The 13,083-nt window shown below is 44.7% G+C and overlaps 1 protein-coding gene across 1 annotated transcript in view; it reads left to right on the top strand.

Moving 5' to 3' along the window:
* The first annotated feature begins 2,913 nt into the window (after positions 1-2,913).
* Positions 2,914-13,083, top strand: part of FGGY (FGGY carbohydrate kinase domain containing) — a 456,358-nt gene continuing 446,188 nt past the window's right edge. The window contains exon 1 of the mRNA XM_032839762.1: positions 2,914-3,088. The gene's annotated coding sequence lies outside the window, so the exon portion shown is untranslated. The remainder of the gene's footprint in view (positions 3,089-13,083) is intronic.

The raw sequence follows: 13,083 nt of genomic DNA on the forward strand, positions 1-13,083 counted from the left end.
ACACCAAGAGAGGCAGTTGGCAAGGTTTCCAAAGTGTCCTTTGTTGGCCTGATTGGGTCTGATTTATGCCCTGGGCCTTCATCAACAGTTTGCCTCAATATCTTCCAAAGTGTAAAGTCCCGTAAATCTTCCCTGGGAGCGACAACTCGGCCGCCAGCCCGCATTATACAAACACACAGAAATGTCATTAAGGCAACAAACAGCCCCACTGGCCTCCGTAGCGGCCTTTTCTGCCAGGCTCAAGTTACCTAAAATCAATATTTGAACAAGGACAAAACCACATGTTTTCAAAACCAAATTAGAGGGGTCTAATCCTAGGCCTGGAGATGTGGTTACATCACACGCCTTCCAGCTGGTCCCCTGGGGCTCTGCCTTTGGACTTGACAAGGCTGCACAGGCATCCATCCACCCCCTCACAGTCACTGGACCTACTTGTCCTGAGGGTCTGACTTCACTCGACAGGTGATGCTGAGGCCCAGAACAAGCCAGACAGAGGAACTTTGCAGAGCCAGGGACGGGACAGGAGTTTACAAAACGAAGGAAGCGGAGTGCGATCTTTCTTGTATCTCTCAAACATTGATTCAGGATCTGTACCAGGTTCTATGCAGATGTCTGAGAGGCCAAGAGTGAGTCAAATCATGGGTCTCTCTCTGCTCTCAGGGTGCTCATACCGCACCATGAGGGGAAGAGGGGACAATAAGTCATTTTCATGCCAAAAGCCAAGTACTAGTGATGCAGGTGAGTTAAGGGAGCTTTGGAGACATGTGACGGGTAACCCAGGGGCTCCTTGGAAGAAGGCTTCCAACAGCAGTTACCCTTAACCTATTGTTCTGGCTTTGTGAGCACCAGGCTCAGGAAGGAAAGTGGGCAGCTGAGAAGAGAGAAAGTCCCTGGCTTCTGCCAGAAGGGAAAGTTCTCTTCTCTCCCTGGATGAGTGCTTCTCTGAGTTGAGGAGCTGGTGTGAGACATGCCCACCTCAGCATGTCTGAGGGGACCAGCCTATCCACGGACAGCCTACCACCACTACCGCCCATCCATCCTCTGCTGGGGCATAGGATAGGGGCGGGCAGGGCTTCTGGAGCCAGGCCAGCCTGTTGACAACTGCCGCAGTGTGGGGAAGCCTCACGCAGAGGGCAGCACCAAGGCCTGTCGCCTGCACATCCGAAGCCATAGAACCAGCACCCTTCTTTCTATCTGCCTCCTGCACCCTGTGTCTCTAGTAAAGAGAAGATTCTTCATAATTGGTTCCTTCCCAAACAAATAACATGTGAGAGGGTTTGTGGTGTGTTATTAGATGAAACTGTAGGATACAAAATTGTGGGGTTCTTTTTCAGATTATGTTCAGAAAATAGATAAAACATGTCAATATCTAAACAATGATCTTATTTATTTACACAAGGTAATGCAAGGTTTTCTTTTCTTAAAAAGATACTTTCCAGTTTTGTTTCTTTTTTTAATGAGTATGTGCTATTTTTTATCCGGGGGGAGGGGGGAGAGTAGGTTAATGTAATAAAATGGTCTTTTACATTTGATAAAAATATGAGTGAAAGCTGTAAGTCCTGACAAAGACATGGTGGTGGAGGGAGGGGAATCAAGCAGTTAGAGGTGGCCGGGAGTGTAAGCACAGAACATGCTCATTCTCTTCTAACTTGTTAAGTAACGTTGTGTCCGGGCTGTAGTGCCAGAGTAACAGTAGTTACTACCTCCTTAGGATAGTATTCCAGGCCCTCCATATTTCACAGGATCCAGTAATCTGGGCTCATCGCTTAGGTGGTGTGACACGTCTTTCCTTGGCGGCAAGCCAGCTCTAGCGTGTCTCTATGCCTACGGACACCCTCCACCGGAAGTGCCTTCCTCAGTCCTCACCAACGTTACCTAGACCGCGTGCAGATGGGCACAGCAGACACACTTCCTTTTCCTCTCCCGCTCTGTCCATCAGCCACCAAGACCTGCGATTTCCGTTTAACTTCATCTCCGATCAGCCCTTTCTCAGCATCAGGCTGGACCTCCCAGACTGTAGCGCTCTGTGAGAGGCAGCTTCTGAAGTGGTTCTCAGTGATCCTTGTACTAGCTGGGTACGGCTGCCATAACAAAGCCCCACACCAATGGAGTGGTTTCAGCAACAGAAAGTTAGTGTCCAACAGTTCTGGAAACGGGAAGTCTGAGATCAAGTTGTTGGCAAAGTTGGTTCCTTCTGAGAGCGGTGAAGGATAGCCTGTCTGCTCCAGGCCTCTCCCCTGGTAGGTGGCTGTTTTAGTGTTCACATGGTGTTCTTCCTGTGCGCATACTGGTCTCCAAATTTCCCTTTCCTACAAGGGTGCCAGTCATCCTGGACTAGGGCTCACCTTAGCGAACTCATTTTAATTTGATTACCTCTGTAAAGCCCCTATCTCCAAAGTCATATTTTGTCACATTTTGAAGTATGAAGTGTTAAGACTCAACATATGAATTTTGGGATGACGCAGTTCAGCCCATAACACCCCACTGGTATTCATGCCCTGATGCAACCTCCTCCCCTTGAGTGTTGGCTGGACCTACTGACTTGTTTCTAAAGAACGGAAGACAGGAAAAAGATAGGGCGTTACTTCCAACATAAAGTTAGAAAGGAATGTAACTTTTGGGGGCTCCCAGGTGGCTCACTAGGTTAAGCATCTGACTTTTAATTTCAGCTTAGGGCATGATCTCAGGGTTGTGAGAGGAAACCCCACATCAGGCTCCACTCTGGCTATGGAGCCTATTTAAGATTTTCTTTCTCTCCCTCTGCCCCTCCCCTCACTCTCATGCACTCTCTCCCTCTTAAAAGAAAAAAAAAAAAAGCATATACACACAACAACAACAGCAACAGAAACACAAAGGAGTATGACTTTTGTCATTCTCTCTCTGGTCCTTCTCACTTGTTTAGGTAAAGGAAGACACCATGTTGTCAACTGCTCAACAGAGAGGTCATTAGCAACAAACTGAAGGCAGCCTCCAGCCAACAGTTAGCAAGGAGTTGAACTCTGCCAAGAACCATGGGAATTAGATTGGATACCACTCCTCTCTGAGTTGAGCCTCAAGCTGACTGACTCCAGCCAACACGTGACTGCAGGTATGTGAGAGATCCTGGAATGGAGGACTAGCTAAGCCATCCTTGGATAAGTCATGGCTAAAGAATTACTGTTGTTTCAAGCCACTAACTTGGGGGTGGGGGTAATTTGTTATGCAGTAATAGCCAATTGATACATTTCCCTCCCTTCAGACTGGGCCTCTCTCTGTCTCTCTCCACCCTGCACCCTTTTTGACCTCCCGAAATGCAAATACGACTTTGAAATTTCCCCAATTAAACATCTGCTATGGTTCTCCATTGCTTTTAGGATAACATTCAAATTCTTTAGCATTTCTAAAGATTCTGTCTTTACATGCAGGCTCTGAAAGTCTATGTTAGAATATTGTTTGCTCTGAAGAAGTCAGAGTCAGGTTCCAGTTCTGGCTCTGTGAGTTACTATTGGTGTGACCTCTGTGCTCAGTCCCCTAATCTACAAAATTAGGACACAAATTTCTTATTGAACAAGGGCTTACTGAGAGCTCACTCCACGCAGGAACTGTACTAGGTACAAAGGACACAATAAGAAATAAAAAATGGCCCCTGCCTCCAAGGAATAGAGACAATCAATTTTTTAACAACTGTAAGTGTGGTAACTACCATGATGAAAGAAGTACAAGGGACTAAAATTTAATATGCACCGAACACTGTGCACATGGCACTTCAGATGTAGTTATGTAATTGCCACAGCAGTCCAATGAGATACAAACCATGACCTCTACCTTACAGATGAACAAAGTGAGGCTCAGAGAAGTCAACTAACTTGCCTAACATCACCACATACCTAGTAAGTGGAAAGACTAGATTCAAGCAGTGGTTTCTATCCCTTTAAAGCTCTCTGTTTCCTGCTAAGCTATGTTCTTTGGAGATGGATGTCTCAGGTGGGGTCTCAAGAGTCAGACACTGTGATGGATTTGGGGGTACAAGGTGTTTATGGTTGTGGACATTTGTGCAAGGCAGGAGCAGGACTGGGCAGAGGGAGAAGGTGAACCTCAATATAGAACAACCTGGCAAAGTGCTCTGCAGCTAACTGCCCAACAGCAAGGTCTTCCATGAGGCTACAATGAAGATCCTTTGTCACTGCCTTGCTCAGTACTGATGAATAGAGGGCTATGATTCTAGGCAAAGTGGTTTTCTATAGCTTGGGCTGACCCTGGAGGAGATGACAGCTGGAGATGACCTGCTGACCATACTCCTTTCTTGCAGGGGATCTGGGCTGTGGGTTCCTGCATCTGTCACAATGAGCAAGCACATAACTCTTATAGAAAAGCATGGGAAGGACATCAAAAGGGAGGTGACACCAAATCCTAAAGGATTTTGCCTAAAGGGAGGGCAAGGGGCATTTAGAGCTGAGAGCTAAAATCAGGAAAGAAAAAAAAAAGGTTAGGAATTCTAACGGTGGGGGAAAGACAGGAAGCAAACTCAAGGAATGGCTGCACTAGCATCTCATCTCCATGGACTTTCTGTAACCATCATAGTCCTGGCAAGATAAAGGCTTGTCTTTCCCATCATAACCCCTCCTCACTGAGGGGGTCTCCATCACGGTCTCCTAAGTGCTCCCTAGAAATTCTATAATACACAACTCAGGCTAAAAATTGTGCCTAAAAATGCAGCACGTTGGGCAGAGGAGCAAATCTGCTCTGTAACTTTCTTGGCAAGGAAGGGTGCACTAGGAACATGGGACCCTGAGTTAGGAGACATTAGGAAGTCTGTGATCAGCATCAAGTAGGACTCTGCAAATAATTGAATCTCCATCAATATTCGAGCTCAGGGCACTGGTATGTGAGAGAGTGAGGAAAAATGGGGAGCAAGGGGGAGCATGACCAGCCCTGCTGCGCCAGGGGCCGTGGCGCAACTAGGGCATTTCATTTATTAATGCATCTGCACGTCCTGCCCCTCATTTGTGCATCCATCCCACCATCCATCCATTCCCTTGTACATTAAATATTCACATGAAAGATAGTGTTTGACTTCCTTCTCACTTCCTTCTTTTTCCTGTCACAAACCCTTTGCAGAGAAGAGATCATTAGTAAGACAGAGTAAAGATATAAAGTTTGTGTCAGCACAAAAATGCATCAAAGGGTTATTAAGAAAGCTTGTCGGTGTCAGGAAGAGAAGTGCTGATTTAGCTTGTTGATGTTACACTCTGAAGACTTGAAAGGCCTTAGAGCTTGACAGACTTAATGCTGCCCCTTTGGGTTGAAGCTAAGATTCCAGGCAGGGGAGGGGGAAGTACAGGTGGGAAATAGGTATGGGGGGAAAAAAAAAAAAAAAAAAAAAAAAAAACAAGGGGAAGCCAAGGGAGGAAGAAAGGCCCTAAATGCCAAATGTCTGTGGGAACTAGACTCTGGCGTGGGAGATGGTGACACGGGAAAATAAATGTTCACATCATCTTTATGTACACCCAGCCATGGAAGGGATTTTCACTGTGATGATGAGAAATATCCACCAGCTCGTCCAGACGTATTGTTCAAACTATAACCAAGCTTGCCTAGGCACTGGGGACACCAGCATGGATTGAGACACAATACCTGCAACAGATCACTCATATCCTGAGAGAGGTGACAGATAAGCCCAGAAGCATAATGGAGTACAGCTTGGTACCTCTCCCAGGTGTGGACTTTCAGGAAGACTTCCCAGAGGAGGTGTGATGGCTAAGAAGCTGAGTTTTGAAAGACATGCTGGAGTCATCCAGGCAAAGAAGTAACAATCATTCTAGACAGTAGGATTAGCTTGAGAAAAGAGTTAGGAGCAAGAAATATTGATGGTAGTTGGTATGTTAGAGAAAAGGTATCAGTGGGAAGGAGACAGATGCAAGGCCTAGAGCTAGGTCATGAACGACCATGTATGCCAGGATGAGAATTTAAGCTTCATTCTGAATGCTCTTGGGAGCCATTTGAAGAACAATCCATAAAACTATGATCTTAAGTCACTGAGATGGAACTGCTGGAATTTCTTGGATGCTTCCAACAGCTTACCTCTGGGTCCTAGCCTCTGATGTCCAGCTTGAAATCCATGCAGGCTTTGGCTTTATTCTCTGCCTTGGAAGCAGAGACTGACACCCCTAGCCCAGACCATGGGCTCACTTCCATAGTATTGGGCCATTGGGTGGAGCCTCTCTGGGTGGGGCCTTCCAGAAATGAGCTACAGGCCCATGATGTCAGAGGGGTGAGACATGGGGAATGGAAGGGGTGTAACAGCTGCTATCACTGCACCCCCCTTCCCCCCTGAGAAATTACAGATCAACTCCTGGGACCACTGATCAAGGAGTCCTTGCACTTTGGGAGAAATCCAACCTTTTACATATAAAACCCAATTACTCCTGGAGACATAGATGTGTGAAAAAACTTCAAGCTTTATAGTAAGGTTGATCTGGATTTGAGTCCTGGCCTTGTTTGTTTGTTTGTTTGTTTAAGATTGTATTTATTAATTTGACACAGCACAAGCAGGGGGAGCTGCAGAAGAGAAAGGAAAGCTGGGTCCCCACCGAGCAAGGAGTTTGATACAGGACTCGATCCCAAGATCCTAGGAACATGACCTGAGCCAAGGGCAGATGCTCAACCAACTGAGCCACCCAGGCTTCCCAGAGTCCTGGCCTTGTTACAAGCTATGAGACCTTACACAAGTTAGTTACTTTCTCTGAGCCTCAGTTCTTTATCTATAAGATGGAGATAATGTTTCACAGAGTTATTAGGACCATCAAAGAACAAAATACTTATAAATTGTTGGCAGGATATATTTAGTTCTTCCTGTGGTATTTTACTTATTGTTCATCCTGGGCCCACTCAGTTCAGGTTTCTGCCCTAGTAAGAGAATTAGGAAAGTATTGTGTGAAAATATGAGTTCCACTGACCAAACTAAAACATTTGGCTCATTTGAATTTATGTTAGTAAAACACATCAAGTCAGACACCCTGGATTTATGAAGTTGGAATGTAAAGAACCCAGAACTCGACATAGTAAGACCTGAGCTCCTAACTCTGTCCATGCTCTTGGTCAAGTCCCCTCTCTGAAAAATAAGGTCCCTTCCAATCTTGATGGTCTCCAGAACAAGCTAATAAATTATTAGATTCCAGTAAGTCACACTTTGAGGGCAATAAGAGTTGAAGCACCAAAGGGTATCTTTCTTTTTTCTTTTCTTTCTTTCTTTCTTTTTTTTTTTTTTTTAATGTAAGTTCTGTGAGTTTCCATGCAGACCTGCTGCTGAGGAAGAAGACCTTCTTCCTCAGGAAAAGAGTTAAAAAGTTCACACTCCAAGAATGATTCATAAAATATTCCAAGAATGTCAGAGAGAAATATGGCATACCCCAGGGGACCCCCCCACCCGCCCCACCGAAGTGAGAGAGGAGAGCAGCTGGAGTTGCCACAGGCAAAGCCCCGTGAAGTTTCCAGTCTGAATCTAAGCATATTAATATGGTGCAATGCCAAGGTGGGACTTCTCTTCCTTTGTTTCTCTCCTGTCTTCTGGATACAGGAGTCTTTCCCAGGGCACACCCATTGACAGTCTCCAACTTCTGCTTACTAGATAAGGGGACTACCTTTAGAATCAAACATCTGGATTCTAAACCCAGCTCTGCTAATTAATATGTGATTTTTGGCAAGTGACCTCCTCTCTCTGAACTTCAATGTCTTCATCTGCCAAGCAGGAATACAAATATCTATTCTCCAACATTTTTTAAAGGACTCAATGAAATAATGTAATAATGCCTTCGGCCCAGCATCCTTGGAGGGGGTCCATCGACGGCAGCTAATGTTTTGGAAGAGGCAGCTGGGTGGAGTGGCTGTGTGCCGCATGCACAGCTTAGGCCCTCTCTGAATCATCCTGTATCCCGACGGAAATATACAAATTATGAGACTAGCTTTGGTTTCCAACCACAGAGCAGAGCTCTCTAAAGTGCAGGGAGGGGAAGCAGAGACTTTTTGCAGCAATATAAAGGGCAAAAGAGAGCTTCCAAGGGGCCAAGTGGCCAGGGGAGCAGGTCTGGCTACTGAGCCTGAATGGATGTGCACCTGAGCCATACGGGGAGGGTGAGGTCTAAGGGGTGTGGTAAGCTCTATGGGGGTGAGCCAGTAATCACTCAATAACTCTCTACTGAGGACCCACTGCATGGCGGCCACTGGTTCTGGAAACTAGGGTTATAGTGGAGAACAAGTCATTGTCCTTGACTTCCTGGAGCTGACATTCTATTGGAGGAACAAAAATAAATACCTACTATCTTTCAGGTGGCCACTTTATATAGTACTTCCCTCACTCAGACAAGTCAACCCCCAATTTCCGAAGGGTGACAGAAGGCCAGGTAGGGCATAGAATCAGCAGCCTCTCTCCCTGAGTGGGTAGCAGGAGCAATTTGCAGTTACTCGGGTTGGAAGCACAACTTCTGATGGCAGACAGCCCAAGGAGGAAACCTCAGTCCACCAGTTACAAACTGTAGGCCTTGGGCATATTACTTAACCTCCTGGAACTTTAGTCTCCAGCTCTGTAAAAGAGATTAAAACAAATAAAAAACCACTCTGGGGTTGCTATGAGGATTAAATGAGATGATAGATACAAGCACTAGCAAAGCACCTAGCTCAGAGTAAATGCTTAGTGAAGGTGAGTCATTAATTAGATTGCTACTATCCTATGAATAAGCAGGGCCAGAATGTGCAGGCTCATATGGATGGGATCTCAAGAAAAAGACTGACTGGCTAGATGACAAAGACTCCACAACTAGGGCAGAAGCATAGTCCTAGATCCAGAGATGAGTGGGCAAAAACAAAAAGACCTTAGGGTGGATGTGAAGGTGGAAAACAACAGGATCCAGTGGTCAATGCCAAGTATGGAACCTGGGCCCATTTGGCCACAGAGCAAACATAAAGAACTCACAGACAACCTGGGGTACAAAGAACAGAGATTCAAGCCAAAGAGTAGCTAGTAATAGCTCATCTTGACTGAACCCTTCTGTGTGCAAGCCTTCTGGAAGTGTTTGATATGCATGATGCCATTTAATAATTCAGCATCTCTCTGGTGGGCATGACTGTACTTCATTTTACAAGTGAGGAAACTAACAGTCAAAGAGATTGTGACTTACCTGAAGTCAACCAGCCAGGAAATGGTCTTGAACTTGGATCCAAACCCAGATGTATCTAATAACAAAGCTGATTTTCTCAGACATAGGCCATTCCGTTTGTCCCCACAACCACCTGGCCTCCTTGAGTCAGGTTAGTTACCTTCATCTAAGTGACAAACATTTATTAGTTACCTTCATCTAAGTAACAAACATTTATTAAGCTTCACCTTTGGTAGTCTTTGGCCACAGGGTGACCAGCGTTGGAGTCCTCAGTCACTTTTATTAATATAGAAAGGAGGATAGCACAAAAGAGCCATGCCTCAGGAGTCAGACAGATCTGGGTGACTAGTGAGATGACACTGGGCAGCTTTGACAGCCCAATTCTTCAAAACCTACATTCAAGGACATACAGCTAACACGTTTCAGAATGTTGAATTGTACTGAAAATGGTATTGCAGAATAAATCTGGATCTCTGAGTCAGAAATGTTGGTCACAAGTCTTGGTCCAAGTCTTTGGTCTGCCAGATCCTCAGTTTCCTTCATTGTAAAACCAGTACTTAAGATCTGAAGCCTGAAAATACCTTTCTGAGATGACCGAAGGACCTTTGGTATTGAATGCAAATCCTTGAGCTCAAATATCACACTTACTGCAAACCTACCCTGTAACTTCTGGTGATTCAGCTTCCTAACCACACCTTACCTTAACCCTTGGTTTCTTTGTTAAATAGAAAAAATAGATTCATTCAATATTTAACATGTCCCTCAAGTGGTGGCTGTTTTCTCTCCCACATCCTTGAACCACTGGTACTAGGACTTGAGATCAATTGGATGTCCTCCTTCTTGCATCCAGTCAGTTGCCCCCTCCCCCTCCAACAGTTCCCCAGCATGGAAGCTCATCAAACACCTGACAGCTGGGAAAGTGAGTGGCCAAGTCCTGAAAAGGATACTGGAGGGCATAGTACTACAGTAGTACTTGCTTTATAGAACAAATTCAACTCAACTGCACAGCTTCTTTCAGATCCTGCCTTTTTTCTTCCCAGGGAAACTTACAAGAGGAAGATTAGTGGATGAACTAGACACTGCCACTTTGTCTCCTAGAAAGAACAGATTTGCATCATTTCTCTCTCCTAACCCATTTTATATCCCCCTCACCTTCTAGCACCTCTACTGATCTATGTGGGAGAACAGGGGTAATCCAGACTCTCATCCATGAGAAATCTGAGTCTCTGGTCATCATGTCCTTCTTGTTCATTTACTCTCAAAATTGGGCATTGGGGTACCAAAAGATCACCCTAGTGAATCCCTTGGGTATCAGACCTATCCCTCCCTGCCCCTATTGTATAATAGCAATCCCACCTCCTGCTGGTGATCAGAATCAATGAACCCTGACAAAATGGTGACTTCTTTCCTTGCATGCTGGTCTTTTGACATAAAAAGCCCAGGGTGACCATAGTCACTCGACTAGTGATAGCTTAAAGTTTAATGGGATTCTTGGAGTGTAACCTGATGGAAGTTTTCTTCTTTTGAGAGCCAGGACCTCAAATTCACAAAGTCCAGAGTAGTGGGGATAAAAAGCACAAATTCTCCAAGTGGACCATTTAAAAGTCATGGTAAACAAAACACTCCTACTTCTACTTCTTGAATCCTAGGCCCATGAACTCTACCTATTGGGGGCAGCACCATATAATAGTCATTGATTTAGCATGCATAGTGCATTCTGGAAGATGGTGACCATCTTTGCAAGGCTGGTATTCCAGATGATTCTTCCAAAGGCCGTTCTATCACTCTATTAAGGAGCAGCTTCAGGCTGTACAATACATGATAGGACACATGGCACTGCCTTACCTCCTTTGCTATAAAGTAGGTTGGTTTGTGTAATGTGATATTAAGCAGACTGTCTTATGGATGGATCAAACATCCTATAAATCTTTGGATGGCTGTTTTGGCCAACAACCTGCAAGCAGAAAAGGCAAACCTACATCAGATTATGTGCCACCAAACCTATTATTTGAAGGTTCTATCATCTCCAGTACTACCAGGGAGCCCAATTCTGTGATACCATCTTCTACTGTTAGCTCACACCCCTATAGGACAGGTAACTAGGTTTCTCAACAATGTTTGTCCTCCTCCGTCCAGATAGTTCCTATTGTGTTGGGAAACAGGATATCACCTCACAAAAAATAATTGACTGGTAGGTTTTCTGGCCTTTCTTGTATGTTCATTCTAATGTACTCACTTCTTTTCAATCCCCTCTTCCACCATCTGCCATGGCCGTTCAGTCAATTCTATTTCACTCCGTGTTGGCTAATTCTTTTATTGAAGTTTCTGGGATCTACTGTATTATCTTCTGAGGAACTTTCCAGAATGTTAAATCCCGTTTCCCAAGATAGTATTCTTATACCAATACACTGTCGTTTATCTCACCTTGTGTCCTGCTTTCCTTGATCCACACTTTGGATTCATGTCCAAATGTACCCTTCCAGTCTTGCTGCTTTGTACCGTCTTGGTCATCTAGGTCCTTCAGCTTTATTAAGGTATAGCCGCTCTCCTGCCTTAGTGGGCCCAGCACTTCCTCTGCTTGGTTATGATAAGTCTTCACAAAACTACTGGTCTGGTGGTCATGAGGATAAGTGGAGTTGAATACTTGGCAGGGACATTTTGTCTTGCAAGGCATAGGCTTCTCCGGCATCGTCAAAGGCAGCACTATATTTTAGCAAGGAGGAGTGCACCAATTCTACAGGCCAAGAGGGTTCAGAGATATGTGGAGTCTTAAGGTTTTCACATGCAGTCAATGTAGCTCTTCCCACCCCAAGTCTCAGGATCCTGTTCTTCCCCAATCAAGTCCTTGGCCTTGGTTGAGTTGTCTCACTGTGGTTGAGGATCCAGTCTTCTCTAGAGCTCTGGTTCTTTTATAACTAGGTTTTGGGCTTCAGCCTCACTTTTCTCCTGTCCTCTGGCTATCGTAAATGAGCTTCTCCCTGTGTGTTGCCAAGAAACTCTAACTTTTATATTTTACTGTGAATTGAATGATTATACACTCCAGTCCTTCATATATTTTCTCATATGTTTTTCTAATGCATTGATTGTATTCAACCATCCAATTCCATTATCTTTCTAATTATTCTTTTCCCTAAACCTCTTAAATGGCTGAGATATTGCAATGCCTAGAGCATTCCTTTCTCTTGGTCTCCATTCTCCCTAACAGAAGCACCACTAACAGTAGTGTTAACAGTTGTATGGCTGGAGCATTCCAGGGGCCATCCAGGCTTCACATACCACTAATGATAGCTTCTTATTGCCAACCAGGATGATTATATCAGTTCATCCCCCACAGAAACAATGCATCAAATTTTTACACTTCTGCCTCAACCTGTCACTGGATGTGGACAGCTCCTAGAGAGAGAAGCAAAATCTGGTCAAGTTAGCTCCTCCAGTTAAGGGCAGTTTCAGGGGAGGGGCGCAGAAGCTGGGGGAACGAGTACCTTGATCCTGATCTGGGTCACACAACTCAACATTCTCTACGATATCGTGAAATAGAGGAACACTCTTACCACCACCATCCACACTGCAAGTATCAGCTCAAATGTCATCTTACCAGTGAAGCCTCTCCCTGGCTCTCTTTATTCCTCTTACCCAGTTTCATTTTTTTCCCGGCATTTATCTGTACCTGAAATACTTACATATTATCCATCTCCCACTATCAGATTGTATACCCCAGACCTAGGATACTCCATTCCCCAGAAGAGGTCTTGGTACATAGTAGGTCCCAAACAAACATAAATAAAATACCAATATTGACACGCACCTATTACATGTACCTCACTGAAATCACTTTAAGGATGAAAATAAATCTTCTATGAGAAGGAATCAAGCTCAACAGCAGACATGAAATACAAATAAATAACATAAAACTATACATGTACATAAAGGAAAGTTTGTAAATGTATGTCTG

This window comes from Lontra canadensis, unplaced genomic scaffold (genome assembly GCF_010015895.1).
Source record: "Lontra canadensis isolate GAN:19392208 unplaced genomic scaffold, GSC_riverotter_1.0 scaffold109, whole genome shotgun sequence".
Lineage (NCBI taxonomy): Eukaryota > Metazoa > Chordata > Mammalia > Carnivora > Mustelidae > Lontra > Lontra canadensis.